This window comes from Corvus brachyrhynchos, unplaced genomic scaffold, assembly GCF_000691975.1.
Source record: "Corvus brachyrhynchos isolate BGI_N302 unplaced genomic scaffold, ASM69197v1 scaffold246, whole genome shotgun sequence".
Lineage (NCBI taxonomy): Eukaryota > Metazoa > Chordata > Aves > Passeriformes > Corvidae > Corvus > Corvus brachyrhynchos.
Genome location: NW_008238447.1, coordinates 2,394,812 through 2,407,839, shown reverse-complemented (window position 1 = coordinate 2,407,839; position 13,028 = coordinate 2,394,812). Strand labels below are relative to the sequence as shown.

The 13,028-nt window shown below is 39.2% G+C and overlaps 1 protein-coding gene across 16 annotated transcripts in view; it reads left to right on the top strand.

Annotated features, from left to right (window-relative positions):
- Positions 1-13,028, top strand: part of PLEKHA5 (pleckstrin homology domain containing A5) — a 163,212-nt gene that overhangs the window by 71,382 nt on the left and 78,802 nt on the right. For 3 of the 16 annotated variants that reach the window (XM_017736666.1, XM_017736664.1, XM_017736663.1), the window contains exon 1: positions 4,047-4,171. The exons of 8 other annotated variants lie outside the window; for them this stretch is intronic. The gene's annotated coding sequence lies outside the window, so the exon portion shown is untranslated. Of the gene's footprint in view, positions 1-4,044; positions 4,172-13,028 lie in introns of those variants that run through there. 5 more of the 16 variants (XM_017736668.1, XM_017736673.1, XM_017736667.1 and 2 more) reach the window with 3 other exon arrangements.

The window sequence follows — 13,028 nt, the reverse complement described above, 5'->3', positions numbered from 1 at the left end:
TCTTTCCCTGAGAATACTGAAGAGCAAATTCTTATATAAACTATTTCTAGGCATGTGAAGGACTGGAAGGTAACTGGAAACAGCCAACATGGGTGTACCAAGGAAAAATCTTGCCTGACCAACCTGGCTACCTCCTACAATGACTGCCTCTGCAACTGAGGGGGGAAACAGTAGAAACCGCTTACATTCAGCAAGGCTTCTGATGTTATCTTCATGTGGTACCTTTGTATCTTAAGTGTGGGGTATGGATTGGATGAATGGTGAAGAATTGATTGCACCATAAGGCTTAAGCAGTCGATAGTCTGAAGTTTCAAATCAGTGGCTGTTTACAAGGAGTCTTTCCTGGAGTTGCTGCTGGGGTGAAACTATTTTAACACTGATCAGCGAATCGAGGAATGCACCATCAGCAAGTTCCTGGATAACAGCACCCTTGGGAGGAGGGATCAGAATGCCAGAGGGCAGGTCAGTCACCCCCAGGGACCTCGACAAATTGGGGGCGTGAGCAGAGTGGAACATGCTGGAGTTCAGCAAAGGCAGGCGTGCAGGTGGAGGAGCAGCATCCTGGAAAATGGCCTGGGGGGGGGTCCTGGTGGGAAAGGAGCAGGATGTCGTGCTGGAATGGGGATGAAGGTTAACTGTCGAGCTGCCGTGGGGAGAATGGTGATTATTCCCATCAGTTTGTTGCTTTGGAATACCCCTGGAATAATCTGTCTGGTCTCGGTCGTATCAGTGTGAGAGAGAGAGAGGGAGACAAACATGAGTCCAGCACTAGCAGGCTACAGGGCCAGGATATATGATGTGCTAGAAGAGCTGAAGTGGATTCCTGTGTTTAGCCTGACGAGAAGACAAAAGCAGGGACTTAACTGCAGCCTTTCATTAACTACATGGGCTTTATAAATGAGACAGACTTTTCAGAACTGTAAAAAGGGCAGTGGTCATAAATTGCAATAAAGTACATTCTAACAGATTAAAATAGTATTAGTAAAACCCCAAGCCTCTTGAGCACAGAATGATTCCATGTCTTTCTTGAAGATTTTTGAAGGGCCTTTGCAATCTGATCTGGCATTGGATTTATCTCTGAGCATGGAGTTGAACTTGATGACCACCAAGAGTCTTGTTCATCTGACATTTTTGTATGAGCCTCATTCCTGTGTGACATCTTTTTGATCTAAGGTTTTTGTATATTACAGCACTTACACTGACTGTCCATAAGGCAGCCTGTTGAACTAATCAGAAGCACGTTCCTAAACCAGATGTCTAAAGACCTGAGTAAAATAACTTGGTAAAGACCTTAGTAACTTAGACGTGAACATAAACCCCTACATTCTGTGGAAAATATAGGTAAGATTGCCATGTGGTCATCTGTACATGTGCCCAGAGCAATTTCATATTCCCCTGCTCCTTCAGCCCAATTATGCTGTTTTGTCTTTGTATTGGTTTGGCTGAAAAAACCAAAATTTTTCTTCTGAAGAATAGCAAATTACGTTAAGTGGAACAGTGCATGACTCTCATTCAACAGTGATGAATTGTGTCCTGTTGTCCTACTCTGATTTAGACTGTTAGGATGAGTCTTAGCTATCTTATATTTTCATGAAGTTAAGCTCTTCGTTTAAAATGATGATGCTTCAGCACTGACTGCAATCTCCGTTTGAAGGCCTTCAGAAATGGTCATTTTTCCTATGAAATAACTATTTTTTAAATGAAATTGAAAACTGGATAAAAACAGGAAGTTGGTGTAATTAAATATTAAGATTTTCAAAATCAGCCTTTACATTCTGGTAAGCTACTGTGTCTCAGAACTGGTGGTTCTTCCCTCTTCCAGCTGCTTTGGTCTTTGTCTTCCAACATCACGTGCTAATGCTTCATCAGATCTTAACACTGAACTCAGGGCTGGAGGCTATTAATGAAATTTAGATTCTTCTGGAAATAGCACATCTCTTACAAAGAGAGGCTTTAAATGCCACAGAGCTAACAGGAGATTAATTACTTCTATAAAACTTATCATATGCTATCAAAAAAAGGAGGAAAAGATTGCTAACTTCATTTCAAGCAGTGGATCAGTTCTGTAAATTTAATGTGCCGAGCAAGAAAAGGAGGCACAGTCTCTAATATTGATTACTTAACACATGACTGATGGTAAAGCTCCTCAATTTTCCAACTCATTTCTACATTGTTAGTATTTGGCTCAAGTCTCATATTCTGTACTTTTTTGGAAACAGCATTTCACAGGTTTTGCACTCCAGATTTTTGCTATTCTAAGTGTGACAGGTGAAATTGTTTGAAAATAGGTCACTTGCCTTCAGGGTTTAGCACTTGTGGATTTTGAAGCCAGCCTCTTTCTGACACAGAAGAGTTTGATGATCTCACCCATTACCTCTGAACAGGATTCTGGCAGGAGTGTCCTGTGCACCAGTTGAGTCCTGGCCTTGCACTTGGCTGCTTCTCTTTAACCAGTTTCTTCCTAGCCCCCATGGCAGCTTGTGCCGTGCGTTTATTTGTAGTTCATTCTGCCGCCCAGCTTCTGGTTTTGATGCTGTTCACACTGAAAACTGAGGAAGGATAACTCTGGTTTTGATCCCCATTTTAAGCCTTTTCTGACTGTGTGCCACTTTTGGGGTATTTTCCCAGGCCTTATTCTTTCCTATCAGAAGAATGTTTTTGATGTTTTAACTTGAGTTGCCATTTCTTTACTTTGAAGGCTTTTGTGTTCCCTCTAGTTTGTTACTTTATGCATTCCTTAGAATTTCTCATCTTGCACATGTGGGATCATTTTTTAAAAAGTAGTGATTTATCTTGTGAATTTGCATCCTTTTTCTGCAAGATTTGTCTCTTTGTAGTGCACATATTTTTACTAATAAATGTATAAAAATCCAGGCCTGCTCTGTGCAGAAGGGCTTGCGCTGCCCTCAGTGTAGTTGACTGAAGGCAGTGCTTGCCCACTCAGTGCCCCCGTTGATTACTAACCAGCTCTAAATTAGCATGGTGTTGGCTCAGGACTGTTGGAAATCTGTGGGCTGTCATATTTAAAGATGTGTGTGACGCTGATTTGAAAATATTCATGAAGATGATCTTTGATGTTCAGGATTTTAGTATGAAAGATTTCTGTGCTCTAGTCTAAAATTTGGGATTTGTAGAAGACCCCAGCCATCCCTGCAACTCTGCTTTTTACTCTTACTAAAGTGAATTTTATGTACCACGTAATTTATTCATGTTCTTCATCTCCTTCTTGCTTTATATTTTTAAAGTAGAATATTAGTCCCTGGTTTTTCTTTCCTGTAGAGAAATTTCCTGCAGTGCCTGTTGTGATCATTTCTTTCCTTTCTTTGCAGTGTTTATAGCTTCACATCCTGCATTAGCAGTTTGGCTGCATCTATTTCAGTATTAAAAGTTCCTGATTTTAGCACATAAGGCTTGTGATTTTGCTCGTTATTATTTTTTCCTTTTCATCCAAAAGAAATGTTTCACAATGGAATTGTACAAGTACTTCCTGAGGATTGAGCTTACATTGTGGGGCAAATCTTGGGGCAGAAAGAATTTGAAAAAGGGAGAAAGGTGACCTGGCTGAAGGCCACCCTGCCAGGCCAAGAACTTCTCAGCTGAATTAGCTGGAGCTTGGTAGCCAGATGCCCAATGCTGTAGTGCCAGTCTTTGCTCTTCCTCTTCACCTCTCAAAGTGTTTTCTGACTACTGCTGCCAGAAAGCAAATCTTTTCAGATTGGAGATAGTTAGTTAGAGGAGCATATTTAGATAACATCTGAGGCTTTTTTGTTGGTGGTGGTTTTGGTTTTTTTTTTTGCTTTTTCTGACTGTAATAGTTTGTCTAACCTCAAGATAGAACGTTAAAATCTGTACTATTAGCTCCTGTTGAAACTTAATCCTGTTGTTAAACGTTTTGTTTTCCATCATCTGGAGGATGAGATTTTATTGGTAGGAGAGAGTCAATAGTTTGGAGCTGCAGTAACATTTCAGGAATAAATGACATCACTCTGGTATCAGCTTTCTCAGAGTCTAGCAATCCTGACAGCTAAGTTGCTTTTCCTCTGGGTCAGGGTTGTGCAGTACTCATTGGGAAACAGCTTCCAAGGGAAAAGGGTCGTCCCTCACATCCTTACGTGTGTTTTGTTGTCTGTGTGTCAGGCTTGTGGTAAAGAATTAATGTCTCTGGAGACTGGTGAGTAATTCTTATGCATTTTAACAACTGTTTTTCTTAAGACATAAAGCATTTCCTCCCTCTTTGGAAAAATGTTTTTTTCAGATTTTTTTAATGCAGCATTCAATAACTCGCAATATATGCAAAGCAGAATACAATTTTTTAGCATTTAAGTTAAGATTTTAAATAGAAACCTAATTGCAGGTAGTAGTTGTGTTTATTACTTACTGTAACTGTGTCTAACTTCCAAGATTTTTATTTAGAAATGCTTGTCTGCTAAATCACGCCTTGGAGATTGAATGTAGCAGGAATTTGAGCTTTTTTAAATTAGCTTGCAATGCTGAATGGGAAGAACTTTCCAAATAGACACTTGTAAGGTACCTGATTTTAACACACAGCTCATATGGCAGTGTTACTGAATGCCAGGTTTCAGATGTAATTTGAGGGATTTTAGATGCTTGTTCAGGGCACAAAATGGAAAACCAGGTACATGTCCAGTCAGTGTATGTATCTGTGTGGATATCACCTGCAAAGCTGGATGTCATATATTGAGCTGCAAAATCTGTCAGTATAAAAATTATTTCAGAAAAAAACACCAACCAACCCACAAAACTGTATCTGGCTGTAGCTTAGGATTTAAATAACTGAAAAATACTTCAGTTTCCACTTCATGGTAGCTGTTTTCTCGTCATAGGAGAAATATAAAATACTTGTCTTCTTTTCTCCTCCCTGGCAGTTAAAAGTCTCATTGTAAAACTGCTGCAGTCCTGTGGCATTTGGAAATCTTGTCAGATTCCAATTTTGAAAAGGTTTATATTTTTTATAGCTAGAAAATTACAGCACACATATCTACACAGAGGTACTTAGCAAGGGAAGCCCAGGGTTTTGCTGTGTCACTTTGGTTTTGGTTTCTTTTGGTGTTCTTTTAAGGATGACAAGTCTTGATGGATGAATACAGGCAAAAATGTCTTATTCATCTGTTTGAAGATTCTGGGGAATAGTGCAACTCATCTCAGCAAAAGTTAGGTATTGATTTTCATCAGGAAATAATTCCAGACTGAATTTGGATGGTCTGAATCAGAGCTGTGGGTGGCTACGTGGATGTAATGCATCAGCTTTCAGAGACCTGTGTTTAGAGTAATTTCATTAATGCATCAGCTGGCAATTTTTGTGATGCAGCATTGATAAATTGTAGATGCAGAATTGATGTAATATTTATGATTTACGTGGTTTGGAAGATGACTGTTAGCATTGAAGTTCCTTTGTAGCTCTGACTCTTCATGTAGGTGGTTTGGCTCCCAACCCAGAACTAAAAGCAATGAGCTGTGTGCTTTTTAAATTCTGTTGTCATGAATGGAAGAACTATTTTCTGTGTCATTATAGTTTCCAAATAAATTCTAATGTTGAATTTAGATAAATTTTAATGTTTCATTTAAGTGAGATGTTTATCTTACGTACTTGGGGCCTTTTTTTTATTCTTAAAGCTTGATAAGTTAAATTTTATTGCGAGTTTTATCACTAGTTTGTTTTGTTGGGGTTTTTTTAGTGTGGCTTGAGCTTAGCCAAAATAGGTTTTTATAGGCAGTTATATCAAACTGTCTTCAAAGTTGTTTAAAGTGTGCTGTGCTTTTTGATATGCATAAACCCTATTGAATGTACTATTAGATGGAAATGCATACAGAGGCTATGCACAAAAATGAGGTGCTGGTAACATTTTAGGTTTGGAATTGTATAGATTGAATGGCAGAAATAACTATTTTGCTGTTCTGTTGACAGGAATTTAGGATTGTGCATAAACTTCTGATTCCCTGCTTTTCTTTAGCAAAAAAACCCATGCAGCTATACTTCTAAGTTAGTCAGTTAAGCACATAATAATGTGCTTAAATTCTTTCCAGAAAAGAAAAGGGAGTGGAATGGGAGGCCTTTCTTAAGTATAGGCCTAGAAATGCTTACTGCATGTGTTAGCTTGATCATGGTTGCTAATATGAAACTTTTTGTGTTTGCTGGTTAACGGAATGGAGCCATAGTTAGAGTAGTGATGGCTGGAATTTTCCAATTACTTTTTCCAACCTACAGGAGTTACATTCTAGCTCATGAGTTCCCCGTTTTCTTTCCAGATTAGGTTGGTTGTTTTTGTTTTTTTTTTTAAAGGAGAAAAGGATACAGTTTAAATATAAGCAGACTTTTTAAACCTTAAGGTATATCTTCATTTAAATGTGTGGCTACCTAATGTAAGCTAGAAGAGGAATATATTGATGTATTTAAAGCTATATGTCACTGAACTATGTGACTGAAAGAAACTTCTGGCTTTGCTTCTAAACTGAGCCAGGTGTATCAGTCTGCCTGTTTTACTGGGAAAAGGGGGTTACATGTGGTTCTTCTGGTATTGAAACTCCTATTTTATCTAAATAATACGATCCCTGCTGGAACTCCAGCTGTGAACATTCAGTGTGATCTGCAGTTTCACTTATCTAGCCATAGAAACAAATATTTTGCAGTAAACAAGTGAAAGCTGTCACGCAGACAGTAATTTTCAGAAGCTTTAAGTGGGGGGTTTGTTTTGGGAGGTGGAGAGATGAAAGGACAAATTTCTGATTTCAAATTTCTGAGCAGTGAAGTAGAGCGATGATCACGGAACAAATTCTTTACCTCAAAATACCTTCTGCCTAATGAGGAGAAATATGAACAACATTCATGGCAAGGCACTATTGCTTGTTCACACTTGCTTTTGGGGAAGCTGATGAATTTATTGCTTGAACTTCACTTTTTTTTTCATTTGCCTCATACATTGATTTGTTATCATTTTCTAGAATGTTCTTTTTTGCAAAACACTGAAGATGCTTATTTTGTGGAGACCATGTTTGCTTTTATAACATACGTACTATGAAACCAAGCTTTTAGCTTGGCATTAAATCATTAAAAACTTTAGTTATGGGGCAGTGCCAGTCATTTCAGGGTTGGAACTCTCCAAGTAAAAGTGAAAATAAATTTTATCTGGAGTTGTTTGACCAATATGTATTTTGGCTTGTGCATTTTCTGTTCCTTTAAAATGCGTAAAGTAGGCTGAATTGTTTGGTTTGGATGGTTTTTGCCTTAATTATCTCCAGGAAAAGGGCATGAGGAGGGAGGAGACCATGGCAAGTGTTTTTTGCTGACTGGTCATTGGCAGAGCATCCTCAGAGTGCCTGCCTGAGGCCAGGCATGGATCAGGAGCGTGTTGAGTGTTAGCACACCATATAGTCAACAGGCATGGGGAAACTTCCCAGCCCAAGGCAACAGTGCAGTCAAACTCCCTAAATTTGTTCTCCATGGAGGAGTTATTCAAGTGACGGTTTGTTTTCAACATGCAAAACTTACTTTACTCCCCATTCTTCACGTGGAATGAGAAGTTGCTGGTGAACTGATGTCTTTTTTTTCTTTTTCCCCCCAGCCTTCCGTTGTTGAAATTCATTGCTTTATGAGGTTCAAATGGCATAGGAGGAGAATAATATTCACAAATAGCTTCAAAGGCTGTGTCTTCAAGTGACTTTTCTTGTGATGTCCACCATTAAAGAGTGACATTGTTGTCCGTACAGCTGTAGCCAATAGCCTGTTCTAGAGATTTCACTGCCACCTTCATCAGAGCAGGATGCACAAAAACAGGCTGATATGGAGATAGAGATGATCTGTGATTCCTGTTCCATGAGCTACATGGTGCCTGGAGCTTCAGTGAGCACCAGCAATCTGGGTTTAAAGCAAGCAAACAAGTAAATATTGGTGTTTTCAGACAGGAATGACCAGGGGTGTTGGTTTTTTTTCCTCTTTGTGCCAGTTCTGAAGTACTGTGCTACTCCAAACCTCCTGGCCATAAACACATCTCAAAACTTGCCACGCTTTGGATCTAGGAAGGGAGTACACCCGCATAAAGGCTGGATACCCAGAAAGAATGCAAGGAAATTTGGCATGCCAGAAGAAAACCATTGAGAAACAATTTAATGTTAGAAGGTACATAGCAAATAGAACTGTATTGAGTAGCTGGAGATCTGTAAAAATTCTGCATAGCATAGTTACTTTATAGATCTGGAATATCTCTATAAAGTTGCTGATTTTGCAAAGAGTCTATAAGGTGAGAGATACTGTAAAAACATATTTCTTTACAAATCCTCTGTTTTATAGTCTTGAAATGTAGCCTAAAATCTGCTTTCCTGATACAATGCGTAATCCAGAAAGAAAAAAAGGAGGGAAGGAGTTTTCACTTCTGGGTTTCATATGAACATTCCCTGCCTTGCAAATCTCTTCCTTATGTTCATGTTTTCTACTGCTAAGAGGAGAATTGAGTAATACTCCATATGGTAAACAGCAGTCAATTTGACTTCTTTGGATACGATTTTACTAGTCCTTTAAAAGTGTTTCCAAAGCCAGATTCAACATAAGAAAAACTTAAACAAGTTCCTAAAGAAGTCGATAAAAAATTACATTCCCACCCAGTACAGAGGGTGGTTTTCTTTGGAATTTTCATTGCCATTTTAAAATCACATGAAATGACTGACGTTGAGTGTGATGTCTGCCATCCCAATGGTTTTCTGTCACTGACCCCATGCTCTGACACAAATGAAATAAACATTTTTGCTTTGCATAAGGTGTTTGTCAATGAACTGAGTCTTCTTCGCCAGGATATTTTTCATTACCATAAAGATGCAGTCTTAGAAATCTGTGGTGCAGATGAGCTGCTCTCACATTAAAATCATCACTTTTGCCTGCTTGAGGCTGAAGATGTTCTTAACACAATAGTGAGCTGTTGCCAGAAAAGCCAGTTCCATGTCACTGTACTGTACCCTGAGCTTGAAAAATCACCTGAGAAAGAAAAACAGCTCCCAGATTCTGGCTCTCACTGAGGTATGAATTTAATGGAAGAAAATGCTGGCAAGGTCATTGGAGGCATCGTGTCTGTTCAAGAGGTCTTGTCCTGTAGTTTTCCCTACTGCTGCAGTTTTACCTTGGAAGGAACAACCTGGTGTGCCATTTGCTGAAGCAGTGTGTGTTGCTGGGTCAGCAAAAGTCTTTAATAAATATTAATTGTTATTTCCATTGTACTGTGAGATAAGGATACAGTTGTGAGAGTCAGGATGTAAAACTAGGGGACTGCTGAATTGTAATGTCTTTTTGCTGGGCATGTTTCCTGCGGAGCTGTCAAATGTGCTGACAGTTCACTTTGTAAATAAACTGTAGTTGTTCCTTTGCATTTATGAAGTAAAAGGATAATGCAGATCAATCTGTGTAGGTGTTGAAATCGAAGATGTGAAAATACAAGGGGAGGCAGCCAAGAAATACTTTTGTCAAATGGAAGTATCTAAACTTCTAGAGCCAACGGTTTGGTTGTATGAGATCAACAGGCATCAAAGTGATTGACAGTCTGCATATAAGCAGTGGGTGGCAGACGTAAACTCTTGATCAGATGGGGTTCTAAAATTTCATCTGGTAGATTGAATAATGATATATCCTGCTACCTAAATGCTGTTGTTCTTGTGGTACTTATTTTAGCCAAGTCACCTTTTGAAACGGGTTTTTTTAGTGTGGTATACTAACAGTAACACTTTAAATAATTCATTTGTGTTTACCCATTGTACAGATTCTTTTTTTCTTCATTTAAAAAGGCCAAATTACTTTAATTAGAGAGAAAGTGTTACTCATCTGCTCTGCTTCCTTACCTGATAGTGAGTATTGGTGTTGCTGCCTCTTCAACCGTCTGTCTTAATTGTGGTTTTCATCTATTTTATAAGAAACTTGGCATTGAGATTGGAAAAAGCAAAACATTCGTTAAGGAAATAGGATTTAATCTTTTAATGTATTCAGGTTGACCTGCTTTTTTTGCTATTTGTTGGGTAGACTGGTTCTAAAAATCAATGAATTTTCTCATAATAACTTTAATTGTGGATATTTTTTATATGGGAGCATCCTTTGAACTGCTTTTCCTAATTTTTTTTTTTTTCTAAGTTGGCATTTTTGTGATAACTTTGGGAGAAGATGTTTGAGTGATGTGAAAGAATTCTGCACAGCTGGGAATCTTAAGTCTTAGCAACATTTGATTAACAATGCTATAATGTAACTAACTTTTTTTCTGTGTATTCTGAACTAACAGAAAGAGGATCCTGCCAGTTCTGATAATGCATATAATAACAGATCAAGAGAAAGCAAACTAAAATTGTATTTGAAAGAGAGTTTGTTATTTGGGTTGGGGTTTTTTGCATTTTTTGGTATGAATCTGACTTCTGCCTAACCTTGGACATTTTCTTCTCGAGCATCTAGACTGTAGAATTGTAAAATCACAGAATGGTTTGGGTTGGAAGGTGCTTAAAGATCATCTAATTCCAGCCCCCTGCCATGGGCAGGGACACCTTCCATTAGACCAGGTTCCTCAAAGTCTCATCTGATCTGGCCTTGAATGGGGCAGCCACAGCTTCTCCGGGCAACTCTGCCAGGGCCTCACCACCCTCACAGGGAAGAATTTCTTCCTAATATCCAATCTAAACCTACTCTCTCTCGGTATGAGGCCATTCCCCCTTGTCTCATCACTCCAGGCCCTTGGAAATAGTCTCTCTCCCTCTCCCTTGTAGGTTCCCTTCAGGCACTGGAAGGCCACAGTTGGGTCACCCAATGCCTTCTCTTTTCCAGGCTGAACAATCCCAATTCTCCCAGCCTTTCCTCATAGGAGAGGTGCTCCATCCCTCTGATCGACTTGGTGGCAGAGCAGAGTAGAGGGGCAGAATCACCTCCCTCAACCTGCTGCTTTGGATGCAGCATGGGATACTATTGGATAAATGCTCCCACTGATCCATTTTGGGCCTGGTGACAGAGGGAGGGCACCAGTCTCCAGTTTCGGATGTAATTTGGCTCTGCCTGTTTCTGTGTCATAAAACTGGGGGTTTCCATTGCTCTTTGATCAGACTCATCAAAGCAAGGAGTTGATGCTGTAGATTAATAGCATTACGCAGCGTGGAATTCAGTGCTGCAAAGGGCTGGTTTTGCTAATTGCTGACAGGTATTAGCACCAACGATTAGTGCAGACAGTCACTGAACTCTGACAGCCACAGCAGCAGTGAGCCATCGCTGTAGATCAGAAGGTGGCTCCATCTGGGCTGACATTCTCTGCCTGATAAGGACTTGTGTCGATGTTTAAGATGAAGTTGTGAGAGCACCACGTCAAAGTGTGCTGCTCTTTGGTATTCTTCTGTGGACAGTGTAATGATGCTTTTCCTGAAAAGCAGTATTTGCTGAAGCGTTGAGGCCTGCCTACTTGTTATAAATACTTGAAGTTAACAAGGTGAATAATAGGCAGTGATGGATTTAAAATTAAATAAAAGAGGGGAAATGTGGCCTCTTTGCAGTTAGATCAGTTCTCGAGGTTTCCCCACAAGCCTGATTGGCGTTCTCACCTCTAAATTAAAATACATTATATCTGCACCAGGATCTTTAGTCTGAAATAGGAGCAAATGAACATTAGGTATGGATGTTTCAAGAAATGGTGTAGGGTCTCTTTTAAAGGATGTGAGAGTTCAGAGAAAATCCTGAGATAATTTCTGATCTACTTGTGATGTCAAACAAATCCCACACCAAGTTTATTTGCTGCTGATGTTTTAATCTTCTAGAGACTTGTAGAACAACTTACTGCTATTCTTCTAAGGCAATAATATTACAATTTTTCTGAAATGATCAGCTCCTGAGGCTGCACCCAAATCAGCTGAAAGAAAGGAGAGCTGAGTGAGGCTCAGCTGCGCCCTCGGACCTTGGAGATGACAAGTGACATGTTCAGTGTTCCAGTTCAGTGCCACACTTTATACCCCGTGCGTCTCTGTGCTCGAACTTTACGTCACAGGCAATGAATATTTTTAATAGAGTTTGTACTCTTTTGTCTGAGATGAATGCAGGCCCACACATGGTGTAAGCTTCAATTAATTATCCTCTGGGGTCTGCTGCACATATTTGCATATGCTCTGTCAGTGGACCACCAAGATTATTCAATTAAATCCTCACAATGGCTTTAAGAAGGCCAGTGATTAAAGCTTTAGTCATGACTGTTCATTTATAAAATAATTATTTTTTATAAATTTCTGTCTCGGTGCTTATTTCTTGAAAAATAGGATCTGTTGGGAGAGACAGCTTGAAATACGGGCTGTGTCTGAATGCGTACCACAGTTACAACTGATATACAAGGGGGTGCACCAACATTTCAGCTGCTTTCTTCTGTCAGATTGCTAAAAGAAAGATTTCTAATCATTTCCCAGATGACAATGACTTACCAGAAGTTTGCCAGACCATTTTTCTTGCTCAGCAGACTTAGGAAGGGTCTAGTTATGACCCAATATATTCTGATGTAAGTGCTTGATAAGCATGGTTTTCTTTTAAAACTTCTACTGAGTTGCTAATAGAAATATGTTATTATTTAATAAATATGGCTGTTTACCAGAGGTGTGACTGTGTGGTGACGATGCCCATTCCCACATATTTGAACTGATCAAGAAATGAAAGTTGTGGAGCTGTCTGGAGACAGTGTAATGTTGTTACATTTCTGTATAACCTTGTCTAAGATGTTTAAGGGATTTGATGTGATTTACACAATCTTAAGAAAACACCAAACGCAAAAATAACCCAAAGCAACCCACCATTCACACAAAAAAACCCAAAAAGCAAAGAAACATGAATAATGATAAGTAATAGTAGATGAGTTAAGAGAAAGATAGAAATGTCACCAAAGGTAGAAAACTTAAGATAAATAAGGTATTTAACTACTTCTGTTAATGAATATTGGTCTTCTTGATCCCAATGTGCTTAGCGAGATTTGTAGAGCAACACTGTGGTTTTACCAAATGCCTGTTGAAATTCTGCTGCTTTATTTGAGGTA